We start from the raw sequence: 14600 nt of genomic DNA, 5'->3' as shown, positions 1-14600 counted from the left end.
ATAAGGGAGCCGAGGCATGTAGAAATTGACCAACCTCAACACAGCCGCCTTCGCGTCTAAAACGGCTTTGATGGCCTGTGTCAGAGTTAATTCTGTCCTCTGTCCCACTGAAGGCTGAGGTCATGTCTCTGTGTTCTTCCAGTGACCCCCAATCTACTGTTTCCTGCAAGGCTGGGAATGAACTGGGCAGCAGTGGAGTAGAGGTAGCCCAGAACCCATCCTGACCCAGCTAGGGCACCAACGAATTACCAAAGGAACTGCCCAACCAGGTCTATCTGGGCGAGCCAGTGAGCTCGCTGGGGTTATTAACAGGAGCATGGGGAGTCAAAGGCAGCCACATTACTGAAAAGCCCATCCCAGCAGGGGCAATACTGCACAGAAGCCGTGTCTGTGGAACTCACCACACAACGTGCAGGCAGCCACATCGAAGCGTTCCTTCTTTTCCGCAAACTAATCGTTACCTTGCATACAACACGGAAGAGGGGCACTGTGAATCCTGTAACGGTCAGAGCCTGAGAGCCTTGTAAGTGAATGAGAACACGAAGGTGGGTGCATGCGGCTCCCAGGTAGACTGAGGAGAAGGTTTGTGGTAAATGTGATGGGGAGCGTAAACAGAGGCATCTGGAAGAGTCCAGACTGACCTGGGCGATGAGGGGACCATGGGGAGTGGAGGGGACCGGGGAGGGGAGGAGGGGGAAGCAGAGGGAAATAGGAGCCAAGAGCAGTCGTCAAGAGACCAAGAGGTTGGCAACCAAAATGGGTGGGTTATACAGGGAAGAGAAGCTGGGGGAAGGGCCCAAGAGAGTTTAGGATGGGGGCAGGGCATGGCAGCCAAGGACATCTTCATAACAGATGCTGGTGATTCTGAGAGGCTGGCAGACAGTGGCCACTTTGTTGTGTTGATAGGTCCCGAGTTTGAGACCTCACAGTAAGTCCTTTGAGTGTCTCTTCCCCACTCCAGAAGGAAGTCTCTCACTTTGTAGAGTCTGATATAACCTGAAGACTGCAAGAGTACAAGTGTAGGCAGGGACATAGATGTGGGTGTGTGGCTGTCTTGGGGTGCAGGAGCCAAGCCCCCCTCCCAAGGTCCTGTTGGTCACTACAACTTCTTCCTTGGGACATCATCTGAGCATACGACAATGGGACCAGCCTCCTAGGAAATGCCACCAACATGGGGGGCTGGGAGTTCGTGGACTCTTTCTTCTTTTCCGTGTCCACCATCACCACTATGGTAATGGCTGGGTAGGGACAGTCTGGTGGGGTGGGGGAAGTGACTTCTCCCTGAGAGTCAACAGAGCCTCCCCGAGAGGTGGTGGCATCTGAAGAAACGGATCCGGAGTGTAACATCTATAACGCAGTCAGTTCTACAACACGACCTCCACCCTCCTACAAGCAGCACCCCTGCCTCAGGGCCGTAGACTTGGTTTCTGCATTTCACCAGGCACAAGGGGGACTGCGCACACTTTCAATTTGGGGAGCTGCTGCCCTATGGGGCTTTAGTCATCCCACTCAGCCCCTCCTACGGTCCCTCTTAGTCCACCAGCACCTGTCATCCCTGTCACTGTTCTCCAGACCCATTCTCATCCAGAGCCAAGCTGAGGTGGGACTCATCTGAAAAGGGTCCTGAGAAACTGTTGTGTGAAAACAGTGTGGGCAGAAAGCACTGGTTTCTGCAGTTTTGAATCTCAGGAAATAATGCTGTCAGTGGCCCTAACCCCCTTCCTCATGGCATTCCCTGCATGACCTGGACTTACCACCAGGTGGCAGGCTCACACCAACTATGATTCAATTCCAGCTTCTCTTTGTTCAACCAAGAGTGAGTAGGTGAATTGCACTGTACCAAGTCCTCTGTGTGGCTTTAATCCAGCCACTACTTCTAGAAGGGGACTCTGACGACTTCAGGGAGCATGGGCAATCTTTGAGACAAGTGTGTGTGAAAGCTCCCTCTGTCCCCATAGACCTGCCAGAAACCCTGGAAGGACCAACTGGCCATCCTGGTGTTTCTACATCTCTATTTATCCATTTCTTTTACTTATTTAACGTGGGGGGGGCATTTCTGTTTATTTTTCCTGTGTAGCTATCCACCTTGTTTTGTTGAGACAGGGTCTCTCACTGTGACCCAGGACTCACCAAACTGGCTAAACTGACTAGAGAACCCCCAGCGATTTTCCTATCTCTGCCCGGCCCCCCAGTACAGGCACACAGCACCACACCACACTTTTTACGTGAGTGCTGGCTGAGGTCATCTTGCTTGTGAAGTGGGCACTTCCCTGCCTGGGCTAATTTCTTTGTTTTTGTTTTTGATACAGAGGGTTATGTAGCTCTAAGTGTTCTGGAACTCACTATGTAGACCAGGCTGGCCTTGGACTCACAGAGATCGACCTGCATCTGCCTCCTGGGCACTGGGATTAAAGGCACGAGCCACTGTGCTATACTTAGAGACCTTGTTTTGAGGCAAATAAAATAAAACAAAATGTGAGAGGAGACAATGGGGATTCCAGGAGGTTCTCAGGACAGGTGCCAGTATGGGGCCACTTTCCATCACCCATCAATTCGTACACTCAGTCCTTGCCCACACTGTGTGCTCAGGGAGTCACATTCCCATCTACAGCATGTCCCCACTGTGGCTTCTTCACAGCTGTGCCATGTGAATGTCAGCAGCCCATTTTAAGTCCAAGGAAACAGGCTCAAAAATATCAAAGTCCCACAGCCTTGCAGGGGACAGGGCACGAGAAAAGCAGCTGGGAGGGAAGAGAGCTCTCAGTCATTACTCGAGCTGCCCACTTACCACAGCGGAAGTGGAATCCTGGGAGCTGGGTGGGATGGGCAGGGAAAGGGGCGTATTTGTAACCTTGGAAAAAGGGGGATGGCCATGTGCAGAGCCAGGGGAAGAGTCCCCTTCAACCTGAGCCCGCAGACCTTGGCTGCCCACGTCTTCTGAGTATTCTTTTCTCTGCTTGGGATTCTGCTCAACTTCGTGAATCTCAACCACCTGGGCCACCTCCTGAAGCGTGGGGTGCACAAACGTGCCCACCGGCTGGGGGGCAGCTGGCAGGTAAGGGGAGTGATCGGGAACCGGGATGAATGATTTCCAGAAGGAGGGACTGTGGTGGAAATGGGGTGCAGGATTAGGAGGGGTGGGATGGGGAAAATGAGGGGGTTGGTAGGGTTAGAGGAACAAAGTCTAGATCTTTTGATTGTTAAGACGTCCATTATGGGGTTGAGAATGATGGCAGGAATCAAAGCCGCCATAGGCTCTTGGCAGGAAATGTGGGGAAAACCCAAAGCTGGCGAGGTGGGAATAGGGCACCCCCTTCTCGATCCTCCGGCCAGAGCCACTGGCCAGTGCTGCGCGCTGCAGGACCCCTCACGGGCAAGGTGGTTAACAGGCTCGCCTGCGCTGCTCTCAGGCATTCTTCCTGTTGCAGCCCGCACTTCTCTTCTCCCACGTGGAAGGCTGGAGCTACGTGGAGAGCTTCTTCTTCGCTTTCGTCAGTCACACTTAGCACGGTGGGCCCTGGGGACCACGTGACGCATGAAAGGCAGGCAGGGTTGGGACTCAGGCTCTGGCATCCATCTCAGGCATCTGGTTGGTATTCAATGGCGATGACTTGGTGAACTGGGCACACTGCTTGCCACTCAAGCAGGCCCTACCCTTTCCCAGTGTGGTGGACTAACATCCTTCCCTCTTGCGGGGCAGCATAGAGTTGTCCTCCAAGGCCTACCTGTAGTCCTAGAGGGACATGATGCCCAGTCTCCTTCCGACCTAATCTCTTTCACATGCATCCCATCCCCCAGGTTCAGGCGAGGACTCAGGCAAAACAGTTTAAAGAAACCCCGGACACCTCAGTCTCTCCTGGGTCCGGAGGGGGAGTGATGGGGGGAGGGGAAGAGGGAACAACAGACAAGGTATGCGCTGTCAAGAAGGCCTGTGGCTGACTATAGCCAGCCTCAGTATCTCTCTCCCCTGCTGGCCCTGAAGATCACCTACGAGTGAAGATCACAGACTCCTCCACCACCAGGCTGGCACCGGGGATGCCACATCTTCCAGTAGACCAGTGCCCTGAAATGAAGGGGGGAGGTCTGTCATGAGAATTTTCTCCTGGGGTTAGGCAACACCTTTCCCCCCTTTTTCCGAGGTTACAAATACAGAACAAGTCAAAGCTTGAGTCCTTCATAGTCACCCCTGGGGAATTGCGAGTCTATTGGGCTTACATGAAGAGCATGGGTGAGGGGTGACAGGCGGGAGTATGAGTGATCTCAAAGCATACGCTGGAAGGATTTCACCTACCATGGATGATAACTTCCCCATGACCACATAGATGGAGCCCTTCTCCTGGTCCTTCCCAACCTATATACCATATACCACATACCACATGTCGTTCACCGCACACTTGGCTGAGAGCCCGGTGAGTCTCCCCACCCCCATCTTCTGTGAGGGAGTATTAACCAACCACAAGCTCAGCTGGGATGACCACAAGCTCAGCTGGGATGATCTTTGGCAAGTGGTCCAGCTGATACGATGAGGATATTTTAGCGGTTTGACTTGGACGGTCGTCCTGCACAACAGGGCCCTCTCCGTAATTCTTCAGTGGACAGCTGAGGCTCTGCCAGGATGGCAAGCCACTCCCTAAATCTACAACCCAGAGGAGTGTGTCATCCCTGTTTCAGCAACGAGAAAGCTGATTTTGGAGAGCTAACCTTATCTGCCTGAAATAGTACAGTGAGAAATAACTTCTAATCTGTTTGATTCCACACCGTAAGCTGTTTCTAGAACCCTCTCTGCACCTCAGGATCCCTAACTGAAAGGATCTAGCTTGGGGCTTGCTGAGAACCCACCACTTCCTTCTGGCCTCAGGGTTCAAGGTCTCCTGCCTCAGGCCTTACCTCCCCCTAAAAGGAGGGTCTCAGAATTGGGGGCTCTGTATCTCAGCCTGGTTCTCTCCAGCTTGTGGTCAGGCAGAACTGATTTGGATAGATCTCTTCCAACTGGGTCAGGTGTTCACCTCCACCCTCATGTTGGGAGCATGTGTCTGAGGAGAGCTGCAGCCAGCAGCATGGAGGACTAGGCTTGCTTCTTCCAGCCTTCCAGTTCAGGAGACACTTCTAGAGGCTGTTTCGCGTCTCTTTTTCTTTCCCACTACTATTTCCTGTCAGGCCAGGACTGTCGCATAAGACTGCACAGGTTGGGGGTTGGGGATTTAGCTCAGTGGTAGAGCGCTTGCCTAGCAAGCGCAAGGCCCTGGGTTCGGTCCCCAGCTCCGGAAAAAAAAAAAAGACTGCAGAGGTTGGGCACCGCACAGCCTTAAATGGCCCCCATCCACACAGCGTAATGAGGTTTAGCCCTCAGGGATTAGCGCATCCTCTTCTCCTATCCCTCTTGGCGCCTAAACTCTTATACCATGTTTAGCGCCTTTGAAAGCCTTCAGGGTTTCCCCATAGTCTTAGAATGGTCCTCAAACTCTATAACTAAATCCAGGTGTGCCGGCAGTTTTTAAGAAGATAGAAGGAAGAGGATCGTGAGTTCAAAGACAATCTGATCTACATCATGTGGTCCTACCAGAGAGAGAGAGAGAGAGAGAGAGAGAGAGAGAGAGAGAGAGAGAGAGAGAGAGAGAGAATATATATTTCCCAATTTGGCAGTGTTCTGTAGACATCAGCATTTTGGAAATGGAAGAGGTATCAGCCACCCTCTAGGGAGGGGCAGACAGGGTGCCGTTGCCTGTAATCGTAGGAGTGAAGTTTGTCTGCTCAGGAAGCCACTCTGTGGAAAGCAGGAGGAAATGCTCAGTCTCTCACACTATAGCTCCCTGCCCTGAGCCTAGTCTGAAGCTCTGGATGCCAGAGGGGACACTGGGAAAGCAGTGAGGCCCGCCACGGTTCCCTTCAGCCGCCCAGCATGGCTACGAGGACGCTACAGAGAGTACCGCGCTGCTTCATCTGCCAGGACTCTTGCTTATGTACATGGAGAAACTGAGGCCTGGAGAATGGCAGAGTAAGGCCCCACCAGGCAAGTCAGGGCAAATCCAGGGTGGATCCCCAGATCAGTGTTCTGGAAATTTCCACACCTATTTCCCAAACCTCTCCTCTTTTTTTTTTTTTTTTTTTTAGAAATGGACTAACCTCTTTCTTGGGTGGGAATACTGATTCCTACACACATAAACGCTCTCTCACACACACACACACACACACACACACACACACACACACGGTCATGAAGTATCATTGTCCCTGTCTGAAGCCAATAGCCAGGGTCACCCTAGACCCGGCCACCGGTTCCTCCCATGGCGGCTTTAGCTGCTCAGTGGAGTGCTTTGTCAGCTGCCAACCCTCCTGCCAAGAGATGAAATCTAGAGGAGAAAGCACCTCCCCTCCCGCCCGTTCTTGTGGCCAGAAGCTGGAGCGGCTGCCTGGATTCAGCGCTGGTTCTGCTGATCACAGTTGGTACCGCGGAGGAATCAGCTAAGCCACATAACCCTATCACGTTAAGCCAGGGGGGTCAGCCAGGGCCTGGGACACTGGCCAGGCTGATGCAGGGCCAGCAAGACAGGATGGGGATGGGAGGGTGATCAAGACAGGAAGGCTGTGGAGGCCTAAGAGGCAGGTCCCTGCCTTGTACAGGATCCCAGTTTGATGAGGGAGGGAGGGCATGCTCCCAGAAGCATATAGAGAAGAGGGAAACACGTTACAGAGCGGGACTGTCACTGGAGTCAGCTAAGTCTCAGGGCAGGTCCTTCTGTTTCTTCTCTGGGCTGTTACGGACCCAGTACGCTGGGGCATCATGGGTAAGCACCCGATGAGCAGTCTCAGACCTTGGAAGTGTGCAGCACCCAGTGGGTTTTAGCATATAGGATCCCAGAGGCAGTGATGGGAAAGGGTTCTTTTGTCAAAAGGCAAGGAAGAAGGCACAGGAAAGACACCCAGGCTTCAGGCGTGCGGCAGGAAGGATGTCTGAGTCTCAATGCAAGGATGATGGGAAAGATCATAGGCCCAGAGCAACTAGAAATAAAGAACTATGGGAGCTGAGGGAACCGTGGGAGCTGAGGATCTTACGGCAGAGAGAAGGACCGAAAACTGTCCACTCAGGGACGGAGAAATTGGAGAATGGATAGAGAGCCTGGAAGCCTGGACGTACGGTGATCTCTAAATCCAAGAGGGGAGACTCTCCTTTGTCAGGGGTGCAGAGTACTCAGACGGCAGCCATTGCTGCTAGGAACAGAGGCAGGACACTTCTCAGCAGCTCCATAGCCCTATGCATCTTCCTAGACTCCCTGCTGCCGCTACCCGTCCCACTTCAGCCAAAACAAAACGGGAGCATAGAGAGTGGGGATGTAGCCAAGTGGGTAGAGTGCTCCCTTAGTGTGCTTCCGGCTCTGGGTTTGAGCCCCAACATCATATAACTGGGTGTGGTGGCGCATACCTATAATCCCAGCACTCGGAGGTGGAGGCCAGGAGGGTCAGAAGTTCGAGGTCATGTTCAAGGCTAGATCGGGCTAGGTTAGACCCTGTCTCAATAATCAAACAGGGGTTAGAGAAACGGCTCAGTGGTTAAGATCACTTGCTGTTCTTGTGGAGAGCCTCGGTTAGTCCCCTGCACCTACCTGGTGGCTCACAATCTGACGCCCTCTCCTGACCTCCAAGAGTGCCAGGCACACACGTGGTGCACGGTCATACACACGGTCAAAACACTCAGGCCTCCCGGTTTCTGTCTCACCAACCACAGGTCATCCCTCTCTAACCTCACCGTTCCCCAGGCATGGATCCTTCTCCAGAGTACCCTCTGTGGGACAATAGTATTGCGTCCCTGTGGGTCCTCTACGGGATGGCTTGGGGGGCTCTGATCACCAAACTGATCTCGTTCCAGTTGGCGATGTGGGGGGTGTTGGGGGGGGCATGGGCACCACCTGCTCACACTGCTCCAAGAGGAACGTGAAGGCTCGAAACCAGAGGCCAGGCCAAGAAGGGAAACATGGAGTTCTGTTTGTGTTCTGATGTGTCTGAGGGAGTCAAAGCATCTCAAAACGCGGGTTATGAACTGTGACAAGGACAGCTAGCTGCGTTTCGCAGTCGCTGGGTCTTCCTTGCCACACTTCTGGCTTTAAGTAATAATTCCACATCTTTCTTTCCAGCTGGGCTCAGCTAGGTGATAATTCAAGTTCATCCATAGGTTGCCTCCCGTGCAACTTACGCGATGTGACTTTGGAAATAAAGAACGCCCCTCTTCCCCCCTTTATTCTCACCTTCTGCAATGTTGGCCTGCTGGCTGAAACTCTAGCAGCCATGTTGCATGAGTTAGAGACCATGGCGAGTGAAATTGGTCGCACAGTAACAAAAGAAGCGTGGGCTCCTGGTTATCACGCTGTCATTGTAGCAGACGGGAACACAGTGAACTCTAACGTCACAGTTTACATACATATCCAGAAACAGACTACAACTCAGGCTGTCACCTACAGAGAGAGGCAATGCCGGGCCGGGGAGAACTTGCGCAGGATTGGTGGAAGGATTGACAGAGGGGACAGGAGATTCCTGAGCCCTCCACCCTCAGACGCCACAGGGGAATTCACAGGGCCTTTAGATGATTCCCAGGGCCAATCCAGCAAACAGGTATAACAAGAACCTGGATAGCTACTGGATCCTTAAGCCAGAGGGAAGCATGCTGCCTCCCCTCTGTCCTTTGTCTCGGAAGGCTCAGTTTAAACAGCCCAACTGTCTACATTGCGTCCTCCCCACGCCTGCAGTTCCCTTGCCTGTCCTCTGGCCCTGAGACCACAACAGCACAGAGTGGGTTATCCTCAGCTACACTGAGTTTGAGGCTAGCCTGTCTCAAAAAAAAAAAAAAAAAAAAAAAAAAAAAAGAAAAAGAGAAGGAAGGGGAAGGAAAGGAAAGAGATCACCACTGGGAAGGGCGCACAGAGGGAGGCAGGGGGGTAAGGAGAGGCTAAGCAGAGAGGCTGAGGCTGACTTGCTGCCTGCAGAAGGACCCGCGTACCCTGCCTTCCTGGCAGGCTCAGATGTGGCCACCCTCTGCCCACAGACAGAAAGGATGCTCGAAGCAGGCCTTCGGGACCAGGTGTGCAGCCCACCTTCCAGGGTTGGAACCTTGATTCTGCCCTAGCAGGCTCTGTTACCCCAGGCAAACTCCGAGTGATCATCAGTTCCCCTCTGCAACACAGATAAGATCTCCCAGGATTGATGACTAAGGCTTGCAAAGGACTGTAAGCAGTGCGTCAGCCCCTGCAAACATGCATGCCTTCCTAGCCAGGTCGGTGGACCGAGGCCGGAGGAACCACTGCTCTGCTCGGATCCGGCTGACGTGGCATCTCCGCTGACCTCTTGGCAGTAGCCAGGGTGGAACCGGCCTCTGCCCCTGGGGGGCTCCCTGCTGACACTATCACATGCTGGCCAGGATGAGGGGCTCTGGACGTCTGTGACTCATGGGGGAACATCCAGGAAGAGTCCAAGAAATGTAGGCCAAGTGTGCAGATGTGGCCCAGGGACCAGCCACAGCTGCTCCAAGATGCTTCCTGCAGCCGCAGCTTGCTCTTCTGTCCCTCCAGCACTTGCCGTCCTGACTGCATGGCTTCCGGCATGACCCTTCCCTTTAAGACACCTTTATCGTTAGTCACATCGTGTTTTGCTCGGGCTTGGTTTCGAGTGTTCGAGATCAGGTCTCATGGGATCCAGGCCGGCCTTGATTCTGAACTCCTTATTTCCCCCATCTCTAGGATTAGGATTTAAAAGTGTGCACATGATCGGGAGCACTGGCTTAGCCTCCGAAATTGTCCTGGAGGGACGATAGTTGCTAAGGCCATCAAGAACATGAGGCTGGGCAGAGTGGCACATAACTTTAATCCCAACGTTTGGGAGACAGAGATAGGCAGCTCTCCATGAATCTGAGGCCAGCCTGGTCTACATATTCAGGCCAGCCAGAGATACATAGTAAGACACTGTCCTTTTTTTTTTTTTTTTTTTTTTTTATTTATTCCAAAGTCACTGTTGCAAGACACACCTGAAGGGACATCTCCCAGGATGGTTGTGAGCCCCCTGGAGGCCTCAGGACCTGGTGGAAGGAGACCCAGACCCCTGAAATCTCTCCAGCCCCCCCTTTTTTTAAAAGTCAGCAAGATGACCTCCCAGTGGCTCATGGTGGAAGGAGAGATCTGTAATCTGTAAGCTATTTAGGAGGCTGAATGGCAGAATGGCTTCAAGAGTTCAAGGCCAGCCTGGGCTTGAGTTCAAGGGCAGCTTAGGCAATTTGGCAAGACCCTATCCTAAAACTAAAAGTGAGAAGAGGGCCAGGGCTGTAGTTTGGCGGCAGAGTGCTTGCCTAGCATGTTCAAAGCCCTGGGTTTAGAGGGCTACGGCAAATACAGAGTAGTCCTTTCAGGCAGTCCAGAGAGATGTCCTTCATGTCCTATAATGTCAAGCATCTCCTCTCCACCTAAGAGAGAGGAGGTGGCTCTGAAGTCTCTCATATCTGCTTCCTCACCCCAACGAATCCCCACTTTACCCAACCAATTAACAACAACTAACCCCCAACCCCTGCCTCTCTTGGACATGTTCACCAGGCCTTAAGTTCATTGGGCCTCAGTCCCCTCAGTTCCCTGAGTCCCCCCTGCCCTCCAGTCTCCTTCTCTGGATCTTCAGCCTGGAGAAAGGTATCCAACAGTGCTAGGAGCCAGCCCCAGAAGTACTCGACTGACCCCACAGAAGCTTGTGAACTCCTAAGACTGAGCCAACTTTATGAGACTCCCATCCCCAAGGCCCCTGGGCCCTTATCTCACCAGATCCCCACCCTGGGCTCCAGGCCAGGAGTTCGCTGTCCTGAAGTAGGCCTGCTGACCTCCACCCTCATCGGGCCACCCACAGGGCTGTTTCCCACCCACCCACACTGCTCCAGCCTCCCTGCCTGCCTTCATCCTTGGCTGGACAAATCTCTGTCTGAGTAAAATCTTTCTTGGAGCCACAGAGACCTCCTCCAGTCCAATCCCTGTACCGGGGCCTGGGGGCTGGGACCCATGTCCAACCAGAGTGGAACCTGTCCCTTTCCTATGCCTCAAACAAACGGGCCATAGCATGAAGACTAGTGCTATAGCATGAAGACTAGTGCTTCTCAACTTTCCTAATGCTACCACCTTTTGATACAGTTCCTCATGTCACCTTCATATCCCAAGCAACCATAAAGTTACTTTTGTTGCTACTATTATGAATCATAATGTAAATATTTGACATGCGACTTCTGTGAAAGGGTCATTTGACGCCTAAGGGGGTCACGACCCACAGGTTGAGAACCACTGATGAAGACACCTGTGCCCTGGCCTCTCTCCATGCCACCCTCTGACCCATTTGTATAGGAGTTATTTCTTTGACGGGTGTATCCGTTCTATGGCTGCCACCAACCCGTTGGTCACTTGTTCACTGGCATGGTTATTGAATAGACTGTGGCAGGTACCGTGAAGCTCATGGTCAGGGCTCCATCCCTAATCTTAAGTACCCACTGGGGTCTCAGAATCCATCCCCCTCCAGACAAGAAGAGATCCACATATCTAGAAGCTGTACCACCCTCGGAGCTAATGCCATCCCCCACCCCCACCCCCAACCCCAACCCCCAACCCACCCCAACCCCACCCCCAACCCCACCCCCCCCAACCCCACCCCCAACCCCAACCGGGTATTAATTACCTCTGCATTATGTGTCCCAATGTTGCCTGAGGAAAGGGCCAGCTGCTCTCTGCGAGGACCTGCTGGGCCCTTACCCAGAGCATCAGGCAGGAGCAGAGACTCCAGCAGGAACTAAATCTGTGGAGAGCAACAGGCACTTACCCTGACCCTGAGCCACTCCAGCCCTGGAAAGGTCAGCAAGGTAATAGAGGCCCTGTCATACTACAAGGTGCCCATGAGATAAGTCACCTGGGCTTGCATCTGTCCTGTTGATGACAGTCTTACAACATCCGCTGTCATGGAAAGGCCTAGAAGTTCAGAGAGTGATCCTCCTGCCTGATAGGAAAGCCTTTGGAGGGAGAGAAAACTTGTTAAGTTCTGCTTCCTGATCCTACCTGGGTTCTCTTCCAGAATCACATCGTTCTGATCTATGTGCCTCTGGGCCAGTCACCTGTCCTTGGGGTGACCAACTCATCCCGTGATTCCTGGAATCATTCTGGAAAAGCACCACACCCAAGGTTCTCCTTAGGAACAGTGGAACAAATGCCCTGACCTTCGCCCACATAGCTGTCCCATGCAAGGAGCAGGTCTGTCCACAGGTCTCCACAGGGAGCAATCCAAGTGGGCACAGAAGGGGACGTGGAGGTTCCTAGCTCATGGGAGTTCGAGATCTAGCACCCAGAACTTTCTATGACCTCTGTCTCCTCTGTTTGCATTCCCCAATAGCTAACAATGGAAAGGATCGAGTCACAAGGAGTTTATGTGGGGACTGACTGTAAGAAACGAGGAATTAAAGAAGAGTTAAAAAGACACATGGCTAGGAGCCAAGTCAGCTACAGAGGACATTTTTGGAAGGCTGGAGAAAGCACGTCTCCTGAGGCAGCCTCCAAAGGACAAGGAACAGCATCTTCTCAGGGAGGGCAGGGCCACTAACTCCCAGTTCTGTGGCAAAGTGCATGAGGATGATGGATGCCTGCTGGGCCCTGCCAGCCTCAGCCGTGATCTCCCTCATCATTCACAGAAGGTGCGGGAGGCCTGAGAGGAAAGAAGATGCCGGCCTAGGTGTGGGAGGGGGCTCAAGGTAGCTGAGGAGAAGAGGGGCTTCTGGGAAAGCACAGACACAGATCAAGATGAGCAAGGAAAGCCTGTGGGGGAGGGGGAGAGAAGAGGGAGAGGAAGGGGAGGGGAAGCAGAAAGGGGGAGGGGAGAAATGAGAAGGGAAGAGCGAGGGGAGGGAAGAAAAGAGCCCGAGAGAAGAGAAAAGGTGACAAGAGGAAATTCCTCACAAGCCAGGTGGGGTGGTACATGCCTGTTAGTCCCGCACTGGAATCTGGACATAGGAGGATCAGGATTTTGAGACCATCCGTGGCTACATAGTGACTTGGAGGCTAGCCTGGGCTACCTGAGGCCCTGCTCCAAAAATAAAAAGATGAAGGGAAGGAAGGGGGGGGGAAAGAGGGAAGAAGGGAGAGAGGAAGGGAGGAGGAAAGGAGGAAGGCAGGGCTAGGGGTTTGACCCAGAGGTTGAAAACTTGCCCAGTTTTCAACACAAGGCTCTGGCTTCCAACTCCAACATGGCAAAAACCGAAAAATAAACATCATAATCTCCATCCCCCAGCTGAGGCCGAGGGAGAGCCAGAGCCTCTTGTCCTAGAGGTTACAGAGGTCAGGGGAATGCTGGGTCCCACCCAGAGCAGAGGTAAGGGAGGCTTCTCCAGCCGAAGTCCTAGGCCAGGAGCCAGAGCGTTGAAGGAAGGAGGCCTTGGGGTGGTTGAGGAGTCAGCCCTGGGCCAGGTACAGCCAGCCAGCCAGCCAGCCTAGAGGCAGGAGGCCATTGGCTAACACCACACTGCACAAATATTGTTGTTTTGACTGGTCGTGGGATTCGCTATTTTCCCAGGGAACCACAGGCGTGACGTGTGAGCTCACTGCAGAGCAGGGCCCACGAGGAGAACAGTACCTTCTGACTCTGCCTTCCCTCTGCCTGGCCAGGCACACGCGCACACGAACACGCACGCACATGCATGCGCACACGCTCACACTCCTACACAGAACGCAGAGCCCTCATTCTGTGTGCAGCTCACTGGCTTCTCTGGAGGTAGGCAGGTTATTTAAACTCTCAGTACCACAGATGCTGACATACAACACATACAACACATACATACAACAATAGCTGCCTCCCAGGGATGAGAAAAGATGGTAAGAGTGGCCCAGGGTGGCCTCCAGCCATGACTTGGTAGAGAAGTGACTAGCTTTACCTAAAGCCCTGGATTTGATCCCCAACACCACATAAATGAGACATGGCGTCACATACTTGCAATATCTGTAATCTGGAGGTTGAGATAGGAGGATCAGTTTTCAAGACTAGCCTTGGCTACATTACAGTTTGAGGGTAGCTTGGGCTAGGTGAGAACCAATTTCTTTCTTTCTTTCTTTTTTTCTGGAGCTGGGGACCGAATCCAGGGCCTTGCGCTTGCTAGGCAAGCGCTCTACCACTGAGCTAAATTCCCAACCCTGAGAGCCAATTTCAGAGAAAGAAGACAGACAAAAGAAGTTGACCAATTACAAATTCCATCACTGTGTGTAATGGTCCGTTTTAACAGTCAACTTTATTGGACTGAAGAGATGGCTCAGTGGTTAAGACGACCCAAGTTCTGTTCCTAGCACTTGTGTCGGGCAGTCCACAGCTACCTGTGAACTACAGCTTCAGGGAGATCTGACACCCTCTTTTGGATTCTGAAGGCATGGCATTCATGTACTCATAGACACCAACTTATTCATAGAATAAAAAAAAGTAAATAATTTTAGAAAGAAATAACTTGGGAGGGGGTGAATCAAACACACCCCTGGGGGTGATTGTGGGCATTCCCAGAAGCAGTTAGATCCTGAGGGCTTTAGCCTGAAGGGAAGTTCGTCCCTTGGTGAAGTCGGGTGGTGTTT

The sequence above is a fragment of the Rattus rattus genome, chromosome 12 (assembly GCF_011064425.1).
Source record: "Rattus rattus isolate New Zealand chromosome 12, Rrattus_CSIRO_v1, whole genome shotgun sequence".
NCBI lineage: Eukaryota > Metazoa > Chordata > Mammalia > Rodentia > Muridae > Rattus > Rattus rattus.
This window is presented reverse-complemented; position numbering follows the sequence as displayed.